This window comes from Dasypus novemcinctus, chromosome 1 (genome assembly GCF_030445035.2).
Source record: "Dasypus novemcinctus isolate mDasNov1 chromosome 1, mDasNov1.1.hap2, whole genome shotgun sequence".
NCBI lineage: Eukaryota > Metazoa > Chordata > Mammalia > Cingulata > Dasypodidae > Dasypus > Dasypus novemcinctus.
Window position 1 is genome coordinate 9,706,798 of NC_080673.1, and position 22,443 is coordinate 9,729,240.

Genomic DNA, 22,443 nt, shown 5'->3' on the forward strand with positions numbered 1-22,443 from the left:
CGAATATGATATGCTGAGGTTTTGATTTGTGCTATTGCCAAGTTTGGTGCTTGTAATAGTTTCAGTTATTGAATTTTAAGGATCTTCATACTGATAGCCATGTGTGGCAAGGATGACTGACACCAGAGATGTATATAAAAAAGTTCATTAATACTCACAGTCCCTAGAACAAAGAGAAGCATCAAGTCTTACAGAGTCACATGTTGAAACATGTAAAAAGCAGATGTTCAATCAGGCAGGTAGGGAGCAAAAGATTATAACAGAACTGGGAATTATGCCTTATGCCTCTCAACCTTATGTGAGTGGACTTGTAGTGGTTGGATTTGAGAGTTTTCATTTGACCTGACTGGGTTCATGAAACCAGGCAGCATGTGTGGAGGAAAGGGGAAAACTAGTTACCTTGTAGGAGCAGGTATCAGGGTGGCCACCGAGGCACAAAATGACCAGGTCTAAGATCCTGAGGCATGAGGACCATGGAAAAGTCCCCATGCTATTAATTACAGGAGTCTGAGATGCTGAGACATCGTGGCAGTGGAAAAGCTCCTATTTTATTTCATTCTCTACTTTTATGTACCCCAGAATAAAGCATGTTTTAGTCTTAATCTGTGTTTCTTGAATATATGCAATGGAAATAAAACTTCTTGAAGATATTATTTTTTAATTAAGGTCTGACTCAGTTGAATGAGGTGGGTCTTGAACTGGATTAGTACAGTCCTTATAAATTTATGGGAGCAAGGAAAGAGAGGACACCTTCATGGTGCTGGAGACAGGAGCACAAACCAAGGCCCTCTTAGGATTGCTGGCAGTCAACTCCAGATTATACAGTCTTTAAGAAAAAGAAAGTCTTGCTGACATCTTAATTTTGGACTTCCATCCTCAAAACCGTATGCCAATTACTTACCTTTGTTAAGGCAACCCATTGTTGGTTATTTTTGATAGCAGAATGGCAAACCGAGACAGTGTTCTCTGTGCTTCCTGTAGCTGTTTTTTGGTGTTTGTCAACAATTTTAGAAAATTGCCAATTGTTCTTACTTCAAATACCTTTTCTGTTTTTATTTTTATTCTTTGTGCTCTCTTCCCCTTCTACTATTTCCATTAAGTGTGTGAGGTTTTGTTTGTTTCTGGCTAAGTGTCAGGCTGTGTTTACTCTGTGTTGGAGAAATTGTAGGTCTCAGTTGCCACATGGTTCCAAGAGATACCTTTTAAAATAATGTCTGAGCCATCTCATTTTCCTTTTAAAATATGATTTTACAGGAGTACTATTGATGTGATCATGGGGATAGAAGGCATTCTATAATCTTATGATTAGGTCTCACTCTTTTAGTAGACCTGTGCCAATGGGCTATGGCCTTCAAAGTTCTTTCTCAGATTTCCCCATCACCCTTACTGGAGACAATAAGGCTAGAGGGGAACTGAGTTTGGGTATTTCCCTTTATCCACATCAGTTGGGTTTGGTAATTCCCAAGGTGTTAGGCTCTGGCAAAATATATTCTTGTGAGGGTAATTCTTTATTAAGGAGAACAGACTGCTCTATGAATGATTCAAAATGGTTAATTTTCCCTTCCCCCTGGAAGCATGAGAGGCATTTTCCTCAGTCTTCACAGTGAGAAACTAGCAGGGCTTCTGGATGTAAAACTCACGAAAGAGATGGTGCCTCTCTAAGGCTGGGGGATCCCAGAGTTCTTTACTCTCAAGCTTGTTCATATTGATCCTATAGCAATTTGTCAACTATGGTTGAAATAGTTCTACTGGTACTAACTCAAATGGAAAGTTTCCTTTCCTGAGTTTCTGCTTCAGGTAAGAAGCAATTCTCTGTACCCATCTTTCTCCTGAGGCTGTGGCTTGCCTTTCACCTCAATTTTCTAGAGAATCTAAGCAAAGTTTTTTTTTTTCCCCCAGTTTTCAACTTTTGTTCTTCTTGTTGGGATGGGAATAATGACAATCAGGCTCTCTGCATCCCAGACTGGAAATCAGATGTAGATAATTTTGCGTTTTATCTGTGATCAATTTTGAGTTGATATTCAGATAATGGTATATGAATTAAAATCCTTTTATTTTCATGTGAATATCCATTTTTTCCCAGAACCATTGGTTGAAAAGATTATCATTTCTCCACTGGATTGATGTTGCTGATTGCAAGTTCAGGTGTGCGTTTATGTGTGGGTCTTGACTTTTTATTCTGTTCTCCTTATCTGTTTCTCCATTTGCCCATTATGATAACAATATCAACTTCTTTTTGTTAGTTCCGATTTACAATACACATTGAAATCAGAATTTGAAAGTCCTCCCATTTTATTTTTTCTTCAAAGCTCTTTTTGCTATTCTGTGAATTTGGCATTTTCATATGAATTTTAAAATCTGTTAGTCAAATTTTACAAAAATAAGTTTGCTGTTATTTTTATTGGGATTGCACTGAATATACAAATTAATTTGGGAAAAACTGACATCTTAACAATATTGAATTTTCCAACCCATGAACATCATTTATCTCTATTTACTTATGTGTTCTTTAATTTCTTTCATTATTGTTTGCAGTTTTCAGTTTGTGACTCTTAAACAATTTAGTTAGTTTTATTTTAATTAGCTCATATTTTCTGATGTTATTGTAAATGACATTGATTATTTTTTATTTACCTTTCTGATTGTTCATTAATAGTGTAAAGAAATACAATTTTTATATTGGTTTTATATCTTTTTGTACTTATCTATTAGTGCTATTAGATATTTTTCTGTAGATCATCTAGTTTTCTATGCAAATAAAGACAATCTTATTTCTTCTTTTCCAATCCAGATGTGGGTTTTTTTCTTTGCCTTGTATTACTGGCTAAAACTTGAAATACAATATTGAATTGTAGTGGTGTAATTGGATATTTTTCCTTGATTCTGATAACTGGGATTTTCAACATTGAGTATCACTATAGAATTCGTTAACTTGGTATAATTTTATTTTAACAAAATATCTACCTCTCTTACTATGGGGAAGACTTTGAAGGAGATGAAATGGTATAGAAACAAACAAAAACGGAGAGGCAGGAAGAAAATTTTTTCCCTGCATATTTGTGTATTTTGTCCATAAATCTGTAGCCCCACATAAACTATGTATGAAATGATATTTGTGTTTAAAAGGTAGAAAAATTATGCTGAGGAGAGATAAGTTCTCTCTATGGGAAGGTCAGGGAAAGTTTCACAAAGAAATTACCATGTGCATAAGATTTTCATGCATAAACAGAATTTCACCAGATGCCAGTGCCTGGGGAAAACATTTTGGAGTGTGTGACCAGCTTGTCATATTAAATATCTTGGTTTGTTTGGAAATGAAAAGTGGTTTGGGAATAATTGAAGTTTAAAGTAAAAAATAGAGAATGGTTGAAATATTAAATTTGAGAAACAGAAATAATTAAGGCATGTATCGGTTACTTAAGTATTTGTAGAAGGAAGAACAATGGTTGGATTTGTGTTTTGATTTGGTCACTCAGTAGTATGGAGAAATGAATGTGTAAAGGTAAAATACATTGAGATGAGAGATTACTTGTCAAATATCTGTATGATTGTTTGAATTTTAGAGATTTAAGATAAGAACCAGCCTAAATGAAATTATTAACTGGGAGGATGAAAAGGTGTGAAAATATTTGTGGGATATTAAAAAGCTAAATTAATTGGACTCAGTAACTGGTTGTCTAGGGATATTGAAGAGGGAAAGTGGAGAGCTGGGACATTGCTATCTGTGTTTTCATGATTGGGTGGGAGTGGGTGTCATCATGAAAGTAAGATAAATGAAAGTTAGTAAAAATGTGAGCCATGGAGGAAGTTTGCGATCAAGAAATTGGAAATGATGAGTTCAGTTTTTGTCATATTGAATTTGTGTTCTAATTAAATACACAAGAAGAAATGTCCCACAAATGTTCTCTAAGGTTCAAAACTAGAGATCTGTATGGACTGGTTACTTAATTAACATCACTGTGGGTTTCTAAGGTTACTGAGGAAAAGACATCTTTGAAACCCTGAGTGACTGAAATAACACATTACAGATAGGAAGACAGGAAGTGCTCATCAACTCTTCCTCAATGAATGAAATAAATTAAAAGGAACTTAAGTTCCCTGACCTTTTGGGTCATCCCAATATGTTCCATGTTTTAGAATTTGGGAACGATTCAAGTTTTAATTATACAAAGAATGCTTAAATATTATTATGATATTTGAGGGAGATAGTCAATATTCTCCAGTTACACCCCTAAAATAAATCCAGGTAAAAATAAAAACACTTTCATTTTGAGTCCTTGACAGCAGACTGACATATGCTCCCTCACTTGGATAAAAGAATTTATCTCAGCTTTTCATAAAGTAAAACTGATACAGCTGTACATATGATTTGGATAAAACTAAAATTTCAATATTCTGATTCAAATTCAATGGGGGTAAACTCTCAAAATATCTAAATTATTGTAGCATACATATTTTCTGGGTGGGTTATAGTCTTAGAAAGGTAGTTTCTCTTTTCATTTATTTTGGTTAGTTAACAATATTACCAGAAATGGACTGTAATGGATAATGCCTTACTATTCCATAATCTTCAGTATTATTCTTAATGCAAATAGTTTATATTATCTTACAAATCACCTTTTTTGACATGAACTGAGTTACCTAATAAAGTGGTGACAAAAACACTAAAATGAAAGCCATCGTTATATTCAGTTAGAAAGAGATTTATTTAACTGGTTAGGATTCTGATTGGAATAATTGCACTCAATTTGTTAATAGGTCTGAGTTTTTATAGGCAACAATTTTTAACTGTTCCACTGACAGTTCAACAGTCGTAAGACTAGCTCTAGTTCTGCCATCATCTCACTGCATGAATTTCAAATTTACATTTGGCAAGCAACAGGAAATTACTTTACCTACAGTGCCTATTTTGAAATATAATTTAGGACATGGTGTTTATTCTTCTGTTTTAATAGCATCTACTGAGAAACCACTTTTATTGAGAAGCTGAACAACTGGAATTTATTTCATGCTGTATAATTTTATGAGAAACAAATAATAATAAACAGGCTGATACAATGACTTTATTCATAAGAATAACTTGGAAACTGTGGTCGGTACAAATGCTGTATCAATAATGATGCGTTCTATAATGAGATACTGGATGTACATAGAAAAAAAGGCAATTAGTACTGACTGAAGTATTGAAAGAAGAAGATAGCTCTGGAGCCTAACTGCTTGAATTTGAATCATTATTATTTAGTGTAGTTGTGATGTTAGATTCAGGGCATGTTATTCTTTCTGTGAAAATATTGGAACGTATTTATTGTGCATGCATTAATTCTCAGTTCATTATAAATATGTACGTATTCAAGTAAAATAAACTTATTAAGAGCTGACTTAATATCACCATTTTACAGATGAAAAAATTGACACACAGAATGGTTGCAAAACATGTACACCAGCTAATGAAGAAGCCATATCATCAGACTACTTGGTTCTCCACAAATACCTAGGACCTTTATTCTATTGTGAACACAGCTCATGTACTGTCATAGAAGAGAAAAGCGGATGATCTCACATTAGTCACTGAAAAGAAAGTACAATATATTACCTTTAAGAAATATATTTCAAATTAAAGTTACAACTATCATTCTTTACTCGAAAGATAGCACCAAAATAAGATTTGGACTTTGAGTTGGTTATAACTTAATGCAGAGGTAAATTAGACACCATGCACTAGAAAATATTATATGGTCCTACATGGTCATTATTATTCTTTGGGTAAAATTAACTACAACGTTTCTTATTTTTTAGATCTTCCTTTTTTGAAGTTAATGAGGGTCAATTTTAGATTCATTGCATCCATATAGTGTTCCCCCCTCACTGTGCCAAAACTGTCATTTATATTTACTACTTCTACCTATTATTTTCCATGCACCTAATCAAAATTTTAAGACTTTTTAAATATGCAAATAATGGCTATAGTAGGATTATACTGAATGACATTCCTAGTTGTACAAAGAGCCATGTTCAGTGACCAGCAGACCCATTAATTGTATTAATCCAGTAGATAATATCTTTATGGTCTCCCAGTAAGTCTTAATATATATATTTTATCTGTTTCATTGTTTCTTTGCTTTAATTCTTTATAGGTGTTTTCAATAATGAAATTGCTCATCTTTTATCTTCAAATAGGTCAGCTGAAATTCTGTAGCAAAAATATATTACTTCTCTATAGAAAGTTGAAAGTTGCATTCCAAAACAATTCATTTTGTGTACTTTTCTCAGAACTGGATTTTATTTATCTTCATTTCCTTTGACTTTGATATCTATTCATTACATATCTTTATATCTATTTACCTATCATCTATATCTAACTATCTAACTCATTCTGCTCTATTTATCATCATAATAAGCAAATTCTATAATTTGCATGGAATCAAGAGTAATATTTACATGAATTCATATAACCAATAAGAGGAAACAAAGCAAAGAATGGGATAATTTTCAGGACATTTAAGAACATAAAGTTTCAGAGTCAGAGTCCACAAAAGCTAAAAATAGATAAATAAAAACTGGCCTGTCTTAGGTCCACCAAGGGTGATACATTCAGTAATGTTCACAAAATACTTCTATGAGTCCTAATGCAGATATTTATCATTAAAAATTAATGAGATCTGTGTATTTGGAACACATACAATTTAGGTCAGTATTTGTAATGCTATTAAAGAATTGTTTGCATGATATCTATTCTTTTCTCAGGTGTGGCAAGAATGAAGGCTGTCGATCAACTATGAAAAACATAAAAAACTGACTCTTATAAGCTACAACATTTGAGGATGATGGCAGGTTACAGTAACTCATAAAAGTGTATTTGTTGGGATGTGGAAGCACAGGGCAACTTTCCTCCAGAGAAATGAAAATACCCAGCATCTTAAATGATATGGATTGTTGATTATTGACTCAGAGTCAAAGTTTTGTAATTACATTTGATTGCTGAATATTGACTTGGAACTTAGGTTTTGTTGTTATTATTCTTTGGTCTGTTTGTTTATTTTGCATGATGGAATACTTCCATATCCTACTTGCTGGCTTTGTAAATAGCAACCATTGGTAGTGTGACACGTTTTTTGTTTTTTTTTGTAAGCATTGCATTAAGATGTAATATATCATTTTAAAAAAGCACACAAATCATAAGTGTACTAGTGAATGAATTTTCACCAAGTGAACATGTGCATGGAACAAGCACTTAGCTAAAGAAACAAAACAAACAGAACTATGAAACTCTTCTTTGCCCTTTTCATTCACTAAACCCTCCAAGGATAACCATTTTTCTGTCTTCTAGTACTACAGATAAAGTTTTCCAGCTTTTGAACTTTATATAAATGGAGCATACACTTTTTTTTTGTTTACTTAATTCAACATTTAGAATTTGAAACTTATCCATATTATTTTATATGTATTTTATATTTTATATTCATTCTCAATATTTGCAATAGAACTTCCTGCAACATTGTACAAGTTTTATATTTGCACCACCATATCTACTCTGTAAAATTGAACATTTAGACATGATCAAGTGTAACAGTGAAACTAAATATTTAATTTAATTTAATTTAATTTAAACTAATTTAAATTTAAAAACCAAACCATAACATATGGCTAGTGATTAGCATACTGACAATATGACATGAACAAACTTCTGTGTGACTACGTTATAATTTAATAAAGCATTGTTCTGTGGAAAAACATTTGAGTAGTGACACATTTACACTGTTATGAATGGTATTGTTATGTGATATCTTTTAAATGTCTTTGTGAACATATGCATACATTTCTATTGTGTATTTACGTAAAAGTAGTATTACAAGTTTAAACTTTAATATTCACTGCAAAATAATTTTCCAAATTGGTTACACCAAGTTATCTTCTTAACAGCAATGTATAAGTGATAATTACTCTATATTCTCATCAATGATGTCTGTTTCTTTCATTTTTGCCATTTTGGTAGGTATATGATAGAGATTTGTGATTTTAATTTCCATTTTTCATGAAGTACCCATTAAGTATTTTTGGCGATTTTCTATTTAGTTATCTGCTATTTTTTATTGATGTGTGGAAAAATTCATTCTACATTCTGTATACAATTCCTTTGTTAAATTTATATATTGAAATTTCATTTTCCATTCTGCTGTTTGCCTTTTAAATATTTTAAGGTAATCCTTATTTTAAAAAGTTGTTATTAACATAAAATGGTTTATCAATATTTTCTTTTATCATTAGAAATTTGGATTTCCTCTAATAAACTATGACTGCCTCAAGCTCATAAAGGTACTCTCACGTATTTTTCCAAAACCTTTATTGTTTCACTATTTGCATTTAGAGTTAACATGCAGCTGGAATTTATTTTTGTTTGTGTTTTGAGTTATAATAATCAAGATTCATTATTTTTCCACATAGATAACTAATTGTCCCAGTGCTATTTTTTAGTACTTTAATATCTTAAAATCAGCATTGTTTTTTAAAAACTTCTTCTTATTGTCATTTGTTTGTTTTTGTTTACCTCACTCTCTTTACTCCCTCCTCTGAAGGAGTGGAGAAAAAAGAAAACCTCAATCACTTAAATGAGGAAAACCCCAAATTGATCACGGTGGAAATCCTCATTATTTAATGGTAGATTTATGAATTTCAAAATAAGAGGTCATGCCAAATCTTGTGGTAGGCTTAACTACTGGAGCATGAATAAATATTTAGGGCATTAAATTTTTATTTTTTTAAGGATTGATGGAAGACCCAATACATTTCTGTATTATTAGAGAGCATCTTAATTGTAATTGATTACAGTTTAGAAGGACAATTTAAAGTTCTTATAACTATGATTATCAACTTAAATCACCAAATGGGATCAACTGATACATCTAAGAACTCATGAGGTATTTCAACAATGTAATGGATATAAAATAAATACATAAAAATCAAGAACTTAGCTACATATCAATAAAAATCAATTATGGTATTTAATAATTAAAATATTTACTGGTGGGTTAAAGCAAATATAGCACTAATAACTATTTAAAATAAGAAAAGAAAAAAAATCCAAGGTTTATTAGAATATATCCATACATTTTATTGAGCATTCTAAAAGAAACATTTATCTGTTATGGAAATATTCAGTTTTATATTGTTCTCAGTTCTGTCCTAAATAATCAATATAGTCAATAAAATATAAATCTAAATCTAGGCAAGATATTTATAAGAGAAGAAATTAAATTGATATATTTGGCATGCATAAATAGGGACTAACTTGAAAATATAGATCTATTTCCCATTGTAGTGTCTCTGAAAACTTGAAATTATAAATAAATATAATACTAGTCTTTCTAAAGCTATTGTGAGCTGACTTTAAAGTGAAAACAGACATTACAAGATAGAAAAAAGTATAGACAGATCTCGCTGAAGAACCAAAATGCAAAAATCCCAGACAATGCATTAGTGGCATCAATATAGTACAGTCTGTCCTTTCCTCTCCTCTCTTTCCCTTCCACCTCCTCTCCCCTTTCCTTGCTGCTTCTGTCTTCTTTTGCCGCCTTCTCTCTCTGTCCTCTATCTACCTCTCTCACACATCTATACCCTATATCACAAGAAACAAGTCTGTTTAATTTTAGTACTTCAAAGCTTTTCAACATTCAAGAGTCAATTAATGAAAACTCCCAAGGAAATATTAACAATTAGAACAGAAGAATTTATAAAAAGAATTATATACCACAACCAAGTGGATATTATTTCAGCTACGCAAAACAGACTAAGCATTTAAAACTGTAAATGCAATCCACCATATCAGTAGACTAAAGGAATATGATCATATCAATGGAAAAATAATTTGGAAAACTCCATTTATGATAATGTTTTCAGTAAGCTAAGAGAAGATGGAAATTGACTACTTACTCAACTGATAAAGAATAAATATATGCAAAAATATAAGTCTAATGTCAGTAATGATGAAATAGAGAATGTTTTTCCCTAATATCAGGTAAAAGGCAAATATGTAAGCATGTCGATCATTACCACTTTTACAGAAGACATACTTGTCTATGTAGTTAATTCTAAAGAATCTACCAAACGCTCACAAAGCAAATACATGAGTTTAGTAATTTTGCAGGAACCAAGATCAACAAAAACCAAATCACAAAAATTGATTGTATTTCTGAATGTGGAGCATGTGGACACCAAAACTAAAATCACAATACTGCCTACAATTAATTGCTCTTATGATAATGAAATATTTAGGCATATTTCTAACAAAGTATGTACAGGATTTGTTTGCTAAAAATGTAAAATGCTGATGAAAGTAATTAAAGAAGACCTAAATAAATGGAAAGGCACACAGTTTCCATAGATTGGTAGACTCAGCCTAGTAACAATGTCAATTATCTCCAAGTTGACGTAAAAAGTTTGAAGCAATTCTCATCCAAATCCTAGAAGATATAAACAAGCATATTCTGTAATTTATAAGGAAAGGAAAAGGAACTAGAATAGCTAACAGTCTGGAAAAAGAATAATAATCTGGAAGGAATAGTACTATTTAATGTTAAGGTGCGCTATAACGCTACAGTAAACAGATTATTGTGTCGGTGAGGAGTAGACACATAAAGCAATTAAACAATATAAAAACCCCAAAAAGAGAACCATAAAAGTAGGGTCAATTAATTTTTAAATAAAGATTTATTTTTATTTATTTATTCCTCCCAACCTCATTGTTTGCATCTATTCACCATGTGCTTGTCTTCTCTTCAAAAGGAACCGGGAACCAAACCTGGGACCTCCCAGGTGGGAGAGAGGCCCTCAACTGCTTGAGCCACCTCAGCTCCCTACTTTGTTGGGTCTCTCATTTTCCTTCCTCTTTGTATCTCCTTGTTGCATCATCTTGTTGCACCAGCTCTCTGACTTGCTCTTCTTTTCCAGGAGGCACTGGGAACTGAACCTGGGACCTCCCATGTGGTAGGCAGGAGCTCAATCACTTGCGCTGTATCCACTTCCCTGATTTTTTAAATTATGAGATATCATTCACTTACAACAAAATTCACCTTTTCAAAGTGCACAGTTCAGGGGTCCCTAATATGCTCACAAAGGTGTAAAACCATCAGCATTACTGAAATGCCCAGCACCACCATCACCTTAAAGAAAAGCTTCATACCTCCTGTCACTAACTCTCACCCTCTTTAGTTCCCAGCAAATGTCAAGCTGCTTTGTGTCTCAATGAATCTGCCTAATATTGTCATTTCATTTAAATGTAATAATGTAATATGAGGCCTTTTGTTTCTGGGTACTTTCCCTTAGTATAGTGCTTTCAATTGTACCTTGAAAATATTATACTATGGATACCTGGATTCTTTCAACTCAGTGAGTATTAAAAACTGCTGCCATGAAAACTTGTGCACAATATGTCATGTAGACACATGCCTCCACCTCACTAGGCATATACCCAAGAGTGGAACTAATGTTAACATCATGTACAACTTTTTGAAGAACTGCCCAAATTCTCTTCAAAGCCTCTGCATCATTATAAATCACCAGCACAAAAGAATGAGAGCTGAAATCTTTACATATCCTTGACAACATCAACCAAAGTCTATCCTTTTTACTATGACTCCTAAGTTGTGTGAAGTGGCATCCCACTTCACAATGTGTAATTACATATAATGATGTTGAGCATCTTTCTACATGTGGGCTCCTACACCACTTGTACATCTTCTTAGAAGAAATGTCTGTTCTGTTTCTTGCCCTTCTTACAACTGATTTTTTTTCTTTATTTGTTTTCAGAGAAATTGTGGGTTTTCCTAACAATAATGCATAAATGCCAGGATTGCCATATACCACCTTATTATTTTAACAGCTTGCATTGGCGGAGTACATTTGTTTCAATTAGTGAAAGCATATTTTTATACTTGTACTATTAACTATAGTCCTTAGGGTTCACACTTTGTGTTCTGTAGTTCCATGATTTTAAAAAAAATTATTCTAGTAACAAATATGCAACCTGTATTTTCCCTTTTAACCAAATTCAAATATATAATTCAATGCTGTTGATTACTTTCACAATGTTGTGCTACCATCACTACCACCCATCCGTCCCCGTAACTCTCCCACTGTCCCAAATAGAAACTCTACATTTTAAGCTTTAACTGCCTATTCCCTACCCTTGTCCTATCCCCTGGTAACTATATTATAAAGTCTGAGTCTATGAGTTTGCTTATTCTAATTATTTCATATTAGTGAGTTCATACAATATTTGTTCTTCAGTATCTGGCAAGTTTCACTCTTCATCATGTCTTAGAGTTTCATCCATATTGTTGCAGATATCAGGACTTCATTCCTTTTATATAGCTGAATAATATTCTATTGTGTGCATATACCACATTTTGTTTATCTACTTAGCAGTTGGTGGACACTTGAGTTGCTTCCATTTTTGGGCAACTGTGAAAGCCAATATGAACATGGGTGTACAAATATCTGTTTCAGTCCCCTCTTTCAATTCTTTTGGGTATACATATAGAAGTGGAATTGCCAGGTCATATGGTAATTCTAAACTTTCAGGGGATCTAACAACCTCTCTTCCACAGCAGGTGCACTTTTTTACATTCCCAGCATCAATGAAGGACTGTTCCTCTTTTCCACATTCTCTCCAACACTTGTAATTTTCCTTTTTTTAAAAAAGTAAGCATTCTAATGGGTATGTAATAGTATCTCACTGTGATTTTTATTTGCATTTCTCCAATGGTTAATGATGTTAGCATCTTTTCATGTGCTCTTTGGCTATTTGTAAATCTTTTTTGGAGAAATCTCTCTTCAAGTGATTTGCCCATTTTTTAAAAAATGTGTTTTTTTGTTGTTGAGTTGTAGGATTTCTTTCATATATTATGACTATTAAACCATTATTGGACATGTGGTTTCCAAATATTTTCTACAATTGTGCAAGTTGTTTTATTTCTATGATAAATTCATTTGATGCATGAAAGTTTGCAATTTACATTATGTCCCACTTATCTTTTATTTTTTGCTTGTGCTTTGTATATGAAGCCCAAGAATTCATTGCTTAATACAAGGTCCTGATGAAACTTCCCTCTATTTTCTTCTAAGACTTTTAGAGTTTGGGCTTTTATATTTAGGTCTTTGATCCATTTTGAGTTTACTTTTGTGTATGGTATGAGGTCTGGAGTGTACCTTCATCTTTTTGCCTATAGATATCCAATTTTCCCAGTATCACTTATTGAGGATAACATTCTTTCCTATTTACGAGAACTTCACACTCTTGCCCCCAAAAATCTCTTACCTATTAAAAATACAATTAATATTGATGTAGTACCTTGGTTACAATTTATGAAAAATATAACAATATTTTTAACTATAGTCAATTATTTGCATTAGCTGTATTTTTCTCATATACCATCCCTTGATTAATACCTTGTAATACTGACATACATTTGTTATAATTCATGAAAGAACATTCTTTTACTTGAACTCAACCACAGTCATCATCCACAACAGTGTTCACTGTGCTATACAGTCCCAGGTTTATCCTCTAGTTTTCCTTTTATTGACATATACCCTAAGAGTCCCCTTTAAGTCACAATCATATCCATAAGACAGTGCAGTTAATTCATTCACAATAATGTGCTACAATCATCTCTATCATTTTCCAAACATTTACAATTAACATTATTAACAGTCCTACATACCTTCAGCATCACTTCCATGTTCTCTTTCCTCATTCTATCTCCTATATTCTAGCCTATATCCTAGATTTTAACTCCATAAGTTTACTCACTATAATTAGTTTTTATTTGTGAGACAATACAATATTTGTCCTTTTGTGTCTGAATTATACCATTCGACATAATGTCTTCAAGATTCATCCACTTTGTTGCATGCATCAAGACTTCTTTCTTTCTTACAGCTGAATAATATTTCTCCATATGTATATATCCCATTTGGTTTAACCATTCCTCTTTTGATGGATCCTTGAATTGTTTCCATCTTTTGGCAATTGTGAAAATTTGCAAGTATCTGTTTGTGTCCCTGCTTTCAGTTCTTCTGATTATATATGTGGTAGGGGCAGTGCCAGATCATATGGCCACTCTATACTTAGCTTCCTGAGTAACTGCCAAACAGTCTTCCACAGTGGATGTACTACTATTCTACATTTCCCTCAGCAGTGAATAAGTGATACTACTTCTCCACATCTTCTCCAACACTTGTATTTTCAGATTTTTAAATCGTGGTCATCTTGTAGTTATGAAATCATATTTCATTGTGGGTTTAATCTGTATTTCTCTATTAGCTAGCAATTTTGAGCATATTTTCAGGTGTTTATAGACATTTGTATTTCTTCTTTAGAAAAGATGCATTTAAGGATTTTGCTCGTTTCTTATTTAATTTTCTATTGCTGTGGGATTTCTGCATAGATTCTTGAAGTTAAGCCGTTGTTGGGTATGTGATTCCAAATGTTTCCCACCATCAAGTAGGCTGCCTTTGCACTTTCTTGGCAAAGGCCTTTGAAGCACAAACATATTTAATTTTGAGGAGGTCCCATTTATCCATTTTTTTTTCTTTCATTGCACATTCTCTGGGTGTGAAGTATAAGAAACCACTGCCTAACACAAATCTTGCAGATGCTTCCCTGCATTTTCTTAGGAACTTTATGCTCCTGTCTCTTTTATTTATGTCTTTGATCTACTTTGAGTTAATTTTGAATATGTTGTCAGACAGGGGTCTTCTTTCATTTTTTTGCATATGTATATCCAATTCCCCCAACACCATTTGTTGAAGAGATTGTGTTCTGTCCCAGATCAGTGCATTTGGTAGCCTTATCAAAAATCAACTGACCTTAGATACAAAGGTCTATTTCTAAACTCTCAATTCGATTCCATTGGTCAATAAATCTGTCTTTATGCCAGCATCTTGCTGAATTGACTAAAGCTTTGTAACATGCCTTAATGTCAAAAAGTGTGAGCTCTCCACCTTTTTGTTCTTTTTCATGATCCTTTTGACTATTTGGGGCCCCTTTCCCCTCCAAATAAATTTGGTAATTGGCTTTTTTACTTTTACAAAGTAGGTTTTTGGAATTTTGATCCAGGTTGCATTGAATCAATAAATACATTTGAGTAAGATTGACATATTTTAAATTTTAAAAATTTTAAATTTATAATCATAAATTTTATTTTTAGAGAAATTTTAGATTTACAGAAAAATTATTCCAAAAGTATAGGGAGTTCCCATGTAACACTGCCCCATGCCCACACATAGTTTCCACTATTATTAACGTCTTATATTAGCATGGTACATTTGTAAAAATTGATGAACCCATATTGAAGTACTGCTACTAACCAAAGTCTATAGTTTACATTATAGTGTACACTTTGTGCCCTACAGTTTTGTCAGCTTTGACATATGCAATATCATGTATCTGTCATTGCAGTATCATACAAAACAGTTTCACTGCCCTAAAATGCTCTGTACTCTAACTATTCATCCTTTCCCCTCACCTCTGAACCGCTGGTGACCACTATCTTTGCATCAATATCCAGCATAAATAGTAAATGCTATGACTCAGTAATAAAAATATGAACAACCCAATTAAAAACTGGGCAAGAGACTTGAGCAGACACTTTCCCAAAGAAGAAATACAAATGACTAAATAGCACATGAAAAGATGCTCAATATCACTAGCTATTAGGGAAATGCAAATCAAAGCTACAAGATATAATTGCACACCTACTCTACTGGCTGTCATTTAAAAAAATAGAAAACTACAAGTGTTGGAGAAGATGAGGAAGAATAGGAACATTCATTCACTGCTGAGGTGGAGTGTAGAATGGTGCAGTCATGAGGAGGACAGCTATTTTGGTTAAAAAAACTAAGTAAAGAATTGCCATATGATCACTAATTCCAGTACTAGTATGTACCCAGAAGACTGAAAGCTGGGATGTCAACAGATATCAGCACTCCAAAGCTCATAGCAGCATTTTCACAATTGTCAAAAGATGGAAGAAACCCAAGTGTCCATCAACAGATGAATGGGCAAACAAGATGTGGCATATACATGCAATGGAATATTATTCAGCTATAAGAAGGAATGAAGTACTGACACATGCAACAACATAGATGAGCCTTGAATATTTTATGTTGAGTGAAATAAGCCAAACACAAAAAAATAAATATTGCAAGGTCTCATTTGTATGAACTAAGGATAGTGAGCTAACTCACAGTAACAACTGGAAGACAGGTTGCCAGAAGATGGACGGGGAGAGATTGGTGAGCCAATGCTTAATCTGCAGAATTTATAATTAGAATGATTGCAATTATTTGGAAATGGATGGAATGTGAAGGTAATTAACAATATTGAAGTATGAGTATGAATTTGGTTGAAAGGGGAAATTTTGGGCCATCTGTGTTGCTAGACCGACCTATAATTTTCAATTTATCTGTTCAATGTATCTCTCAGAGACTTAAATTTTCATGGTTCACTTGCCAGCTAACCCTGACACTCAAGAGAGGTGTGGCCAACTCCTACTCTCCAGTTCTTTGGGCTTGCTTGGACAACTTTCAAAACAATGATAATGGACAAGTCCTATCCTCAAAATAAGGTGTATCTTCAACTACAAGCAAAATGATTCCTTTCATCTGCCCCATAATATCTAAGTGTCCTCCCAGCCTGCAGCAGTCAGAACAGACAGCCTCCCAAATCCCTCAAGATCGAGGAATGAACAAACACAAGGGGGGAGAATAACAACGGACCAAAGAATTGATGTTACTGTAGTTATTACCTGTGTTAACAGAATTGACATATTAATGATCTTTAGTCTTCCAATCCATGAAGAAGGAATGTCTTTCCATTTATTTGAGTATACTTTGATTTTTCAGCAATGATTTGTAGTTTACTGTGTTGTTCAGGTCTTTTACAGTCTTGGATAAATTTATTCCCAGATATTTATTTAATTCTTTTAGTTATTATTTTAAATGGAATGTTTTTCTTTATTTCCTCCTCAGATTGCTCATTATTAGTGTACAGGAATACTATTGGCTAGAAACACAGGGTTTCTATCAGAAATTTACCCACCAATACTGCCAACATCCAGTTGCTCCATAACATGGCCCAAACTTGAACGAAACATATAATTATAAAACAAAATGGGAAAATAATTCCACGCTGGTCATTTCTTAAAGTTTTGAATTCTCTCCCTAATGAGACTCGTTGATTTTTAAAAGTCCGCTGATACGGGAAGAGGCTGTGGCTCAAAGATTGGGCTCTTGTGTACCCTGTGGGAGGCCCTGGGTTCGCGTCCCAGGTCCTCCTTGTGAAGGTAGGCTGGTCCGCACCCGCAGAAAGCTGACGGCCCACGCCCACAGAGAGCTGATGCAGCAAGATGACGCAACAACTGGGAGACAAGAAGACACGGAAGAACGTGCAGCAAATGGACACAGAGAGCAGACAGCAAGCAAGCCATAAATGGGGGGGGGGTAAATAAAAATTTTAAAAATTAAAATTAAAAATAAAATGATCAAGCCCTTCTTTAAAAAAAAAGTCCGCTGATACTTTTTGCTTCCTCCCTCCCTCCATTCTTTCCTCCCTCCCCACCTTCCTCCTTTCCCTTTTCTTCCTTTTTCCTCCCTTTGTCCCTCCCTCCCTCCCTCCCTTCCTTCCTTCCTCCCTTCCTTCCTTCCTTCTTTATTTCCTTTCTATTTTTAACGTATCTAGAGTTTTTGTGGGAGAGATGCTGTACAGTGGCATACACAGACATGCTGAAACTGCATATTGCTTCACTATAAAGTGTTTGAACAATTTTGTTTTATTGAGTTTTATTTGAAAATATACCTAGAGTATCCCAATTCAATCTATATATTCAAGAACATCTCAGTCAAAAATTATATATAAATGATTGCTAATTTGTATATATTGGCAAATTGATTCTAAAACTGATATAGAAAGGCAGAAGATCTATACTGGTCAACAGGATATTGAAAAAGAAAATCAAGGTTAAGAACTTGCACAATCTGACTTCAAGACTTTCTATAATGCTACATTTAATATACTTTATATTTCCTTAATATGACGTTTTTAAATATTATTTGTAATTAGACAATTACAAATTGAACAACAGTGATAAACCATTAAATATCAATTTGAATGGCTAAAATTAAAAAACAAAACAAAACTGAAAATAGCAATTCCTGGTGAGGAATAAGAGCAACAGAAACCCTCATTCATTGCTCTCCAGAATGCACAATAGTACAGTCATTTTGGAAGTTTTTTTTAGAAAACTAGACTTAGTCTTACCATATAATTCAGCAATCACACTCCTATGTATTTTCCCAACATATGTGAAATCTAATGTCTTACACATAAAGCCTGTATGTGAATATTTATAGCAGCTCAATATGTAATCACCCCAAATGGGAAGCAACCACGATGTCCTTCAGTAGGTAAATTGATAAATATATTATAGTTTATACATACAATGGGACATTATTCAGGGATAAAAAGAACTGAACTATCGAGCCACAAAAACAGATAGATGAATTTTTAATGCATCCTGATAGCTGAAGTAAACCAATCTTGAAAGGGTATGTGCTGCATGTTTTCATTTACATAACATCCTGGATAAGGCAAACTATAGAGATCTTAAAAATCAGTGACTGGCAGGGGTTTAGAGAAATGTGGGAGTGGGTTGAGTAAGTGACGCACTGGGGATACTTCAGTGCAGTGAATTATTCTGTGTGATAATGTAATGGTGGATACATGAGAGTATGCATTTGTCAAAACTCGTAGAACTTTACAAGTTAAAAGCTTTAACCTTAAGGTATATAAATTTTAAAAATTCTTTTAGGGGCTAAGGAGATTCCAGGATGGAATAAAAATATAATGGTATTACAAATATATGAATCAATCTCACTGAAGGAAGTGGGAGAAAATGGTGCAAACCAGAGTAACTTTGGAACTGAGTGGAATTTGTACATTAAATACAAAAGCAAATGGACAGAAAGCCCAGTACTCTATCTGATAAAGTTTTCCCTTTTTCCCACAGGTTAACAATTCTGAAACCACTATGTGTGTTTACTAGAACTGAACAATTAGACAATTGGATAAAGGTGTGATGGATGTTGGGAACCACGTTTGTCACTACTGGATGGAGTAGTCCAGATAAGCAGGGAAGGAGCCTGGAATGATCCATAAGGTAAGGGATTAGAGATGGAGACAGTATGAACTCGTGTGTTTTTTTATATAGATACAGATAAATTCATATAGAAATATTGATTGATATGAACAAATACATATGTTAACATGCTCATGCATGTTTCCTTGCTCTGTCAGCTGAGAAGGCCTAGAAGCAGAAACAACTCAATAGTTAAAAGCATAAGTCCCAGATTTCGATTTACAATAACTTTCTCCAACAAAAGATACATGGCTCCTAGATAAATGACTTACTCTAGCTTGGAGAAATGGCGTATTCTAGGACGGTGGCAGGAGCTGTCCAAGATGGCCCTGGGACCTCTTACAGAGTCAGAAGAAAGGAGGTTCTCTAAAAACTTGTTGGGAGTATGTCAAAGGAACACGGGGGTCAAATGAAAGAGTTCCCAATGTCAAAGATGTAAAAATTTGAACAAGAAAATAAATAAGGTAGTACAGGATTATAACTCAAAATATCAATTAAATACATGTACGAGACCATACTGATATAAACCAATTAATTGATTAATTAATAGAGGGAAAAGAATCTGTATACCAAACAGAAGAATTTGCAATAATTTGTACAGATACATTACCATCAAGGACCACAGTGATTTCCTTTCCAAGAATAATGTATGGAAAGAAGAATAGGTAATAACTTTTACAGTGGAGAAACTTGACAGTCTGTACCTCAGATAGCTGATCAAGGTTAACATCAACAGAGATACGTCATGTTGATTTATGTACCCTTTATATGTGGTGATAATGCCACTTTACCTCTGAGGTCTTCCTCACCCAAATATATAACCCTGACATAATTGAGAAAAACATGAGATGAATCAGATGAAAGTAAAGGATAGTCTACAAAATACCTGACCAGTATTCCAAACCTGTCAAGGTCATGCAAAACAGGGAAAGTCTGAGAAACCTTTATAGCCAAAAGGAGCCTAATGAGATAAAACAACTAAATGTAATGTAATATTCTGGATGGGATCCTAAAACAGAAAAAGACTATTAGGCAAGAACTAAGCCATTCTGAATAAAGTATATACCTTAATAATAACATATTAATATTTTTTCATTAATTGCAATGACTATACCATACTAATGTGAGATGTTAATAATAGGAGAACATGGGTGTGGTATATATACAAAGAGTCTCTACTATTGTGATTTTTCTCTAAACTTAACACTGCTCTAAATTAAAAATTTTAATTTTAAAATGTTGCATAGTGTGCATTTTTTTATTTTCTTTTTTTGTTCTCTTGATTCTCCTCTGAAATCTTAATAAACAACAGTAAAAATCTGCTATATATACCTCTCAATCAAAGGTAATGTAGAAATTGAAGTTTGCCTGTCTACACATGCTTTTTCTCTCAAAATGCAATGTAAAAGACCATTAAATACTCAAGGCCTTTTGTAGATTGTGAAAAAGAAATTAAAAGGGACATAGACTGCTAAACTGCCTCACTGCACTGGTACTCCACAATTGACTTACTGTGACAAATAGCAAATGAGATTTTTAAAAAGACCTCAATGGCATAGTGACTAGTTTTTCTGCCCCAAGCATCCAGCAGGTAACACAAGGCAAAATATGTCTTTTCTGAGAAAAATATCACTTTTTTTTTAATCAACACAAGAGATTAATTTCAGCAGAGCTGACTTCCATGAATATGTTTCCCTGCAGACATCACCAAGGTCAACATAATCTTGACTCGTCTGGGGCATTTGTACTGATTGCAGTCTTCCTAGAGCAAATGTACCTCACCATCTATCAAGTTTGCTTTATAAAGTTCAGGTTGAATATTTCTATTTCCAGCTCAGCTTTTATATGTTCTGCTGGTTTTTTCCTCCTTCCCATAGCCTTTGGCTTCTTTTTATGTACCTAAAACCTCAGATTATCTTGATTAGGATTTCTTGGTGAGATAAGATAGAGAGAGAGGGAAGGAAGGAAGGAAAGGAGGAAGGGAGGGAGGGAGGAAGGGAAAGGAGGGAGGGAGGGAGGCAGGAAGGAAGGCAGGAAGGAAGAGCCTGAAGGAGGAAGGGAGGAAAGAAAGAAGGAAGAACAAATGTTAGGTTTTGGATTAAGTATGGTAACTATACATGTGCACTGAACTTTCAAGTATAAACTAGTAAATATGTTTATCTTAATTAGGATTCTCCTTAATTGGAAAGTTAATGCTAGGCTTCTAATTTTGGAAAAATGGGTAACTTGATGATTTTCATAGAACAATGATTTCAGGAGAATTATGTAATTTTTTTCTATAGGAACAAAATAGATGGCTTCATTCAGTGCAAAAGTAAAATAAAGACAATAAAAATATTGAACTGTTATAGTTAAAAACTGTTAGCTTTAAACAAAATTGTGAAGCTCGAGGTATTCATCTTTAAATATTTAATCTATTTGAAAACCCTTTTAAATAGTGATTTATAATTTCTTTTAATGAAGGGCTCCATTGAAACTTTTCCTCCAAAATTTCCAATTCTCATACATCTAGTTAAACTAAACAATCTTTTTTTAAAAGATTTATTTATTTTTATTTATTTCTCTCCCCTTCCCCACCTCCTCTCCCCCAGCTGCCTGCTCTCTGTGTCCATTCGCTGTGTGTTCTTCTGCGTCTGCTTGTATTCTTGTCAGCGGCACCCGGAATCTGTGTTTCTTTTGTTGCGTCATCTTGTTGTGTCAGCTCTCCACGTGTGCTGTGCCATTCCTGGGCAGGTTGCACTTTCTTTTGTGCTGGGCGACTCTCCTTATGGGGCGCGCTCCTTGTGTGTGGGGCTCTCCTATGCAGGGGACACCCCTGTGTGGCAGGGCACTCCTTGCATGCATCAGCACTGCACGTGGGCCAGCTCCACATGGGTCAGGGAGGCCCTGGGAGGCCCTGGGACACCTTATCTGTTCAGCCAAATCTGCTTCCCAAACTAAACAATCCTGTACTCTGATGCACAGGAGTGTTCCTGTACATATTTTAAGTGTAAAATGAAACAGAGTCCATCTGTGCTGGTGCATTAATGAAGGATTATTGTTGAGATAAAAGCCTTCCCTCTTATTCAATAAGTTATCCTTGTCAATATTTAAACCTGTTTACAAAGTTCCTTTGGAGATGATGATCTGTATTAACATAAATATGGTATTTTAAAATGGGAATTTTAGGTATATTAAAGGAGAATAGGATATAGAGGAAAGATAACTTGGTTGCCTGATGGTTTCTTTCAACACATTAATCGGCCCTCTC

At 33.9% G+C, this 22,443-nt stretch overlaps 1 long non-coding RNA gene across 1 annotated transcript in view; it reads left to right on the top strand.

Moving 5' to 3' along the window:
• The window catches only part of LOC105744605 (uncharacterized), a 46,467-nt gene that overhangs the window by 17,038 nt on the left and 6,986 nt on the right, over positions 1 to 22,443 (top strand). The window contains exon 2 of the long non-coding RNA XR_001117608.3: positions 19,065 to 19,214. This is a non-coding gene — a long non-coding RNA (uncharacterized lncRNA). The remainder of the gene's footprint in view (positions 1 to 19,064; positions 19,215 to 22,443) is intronic.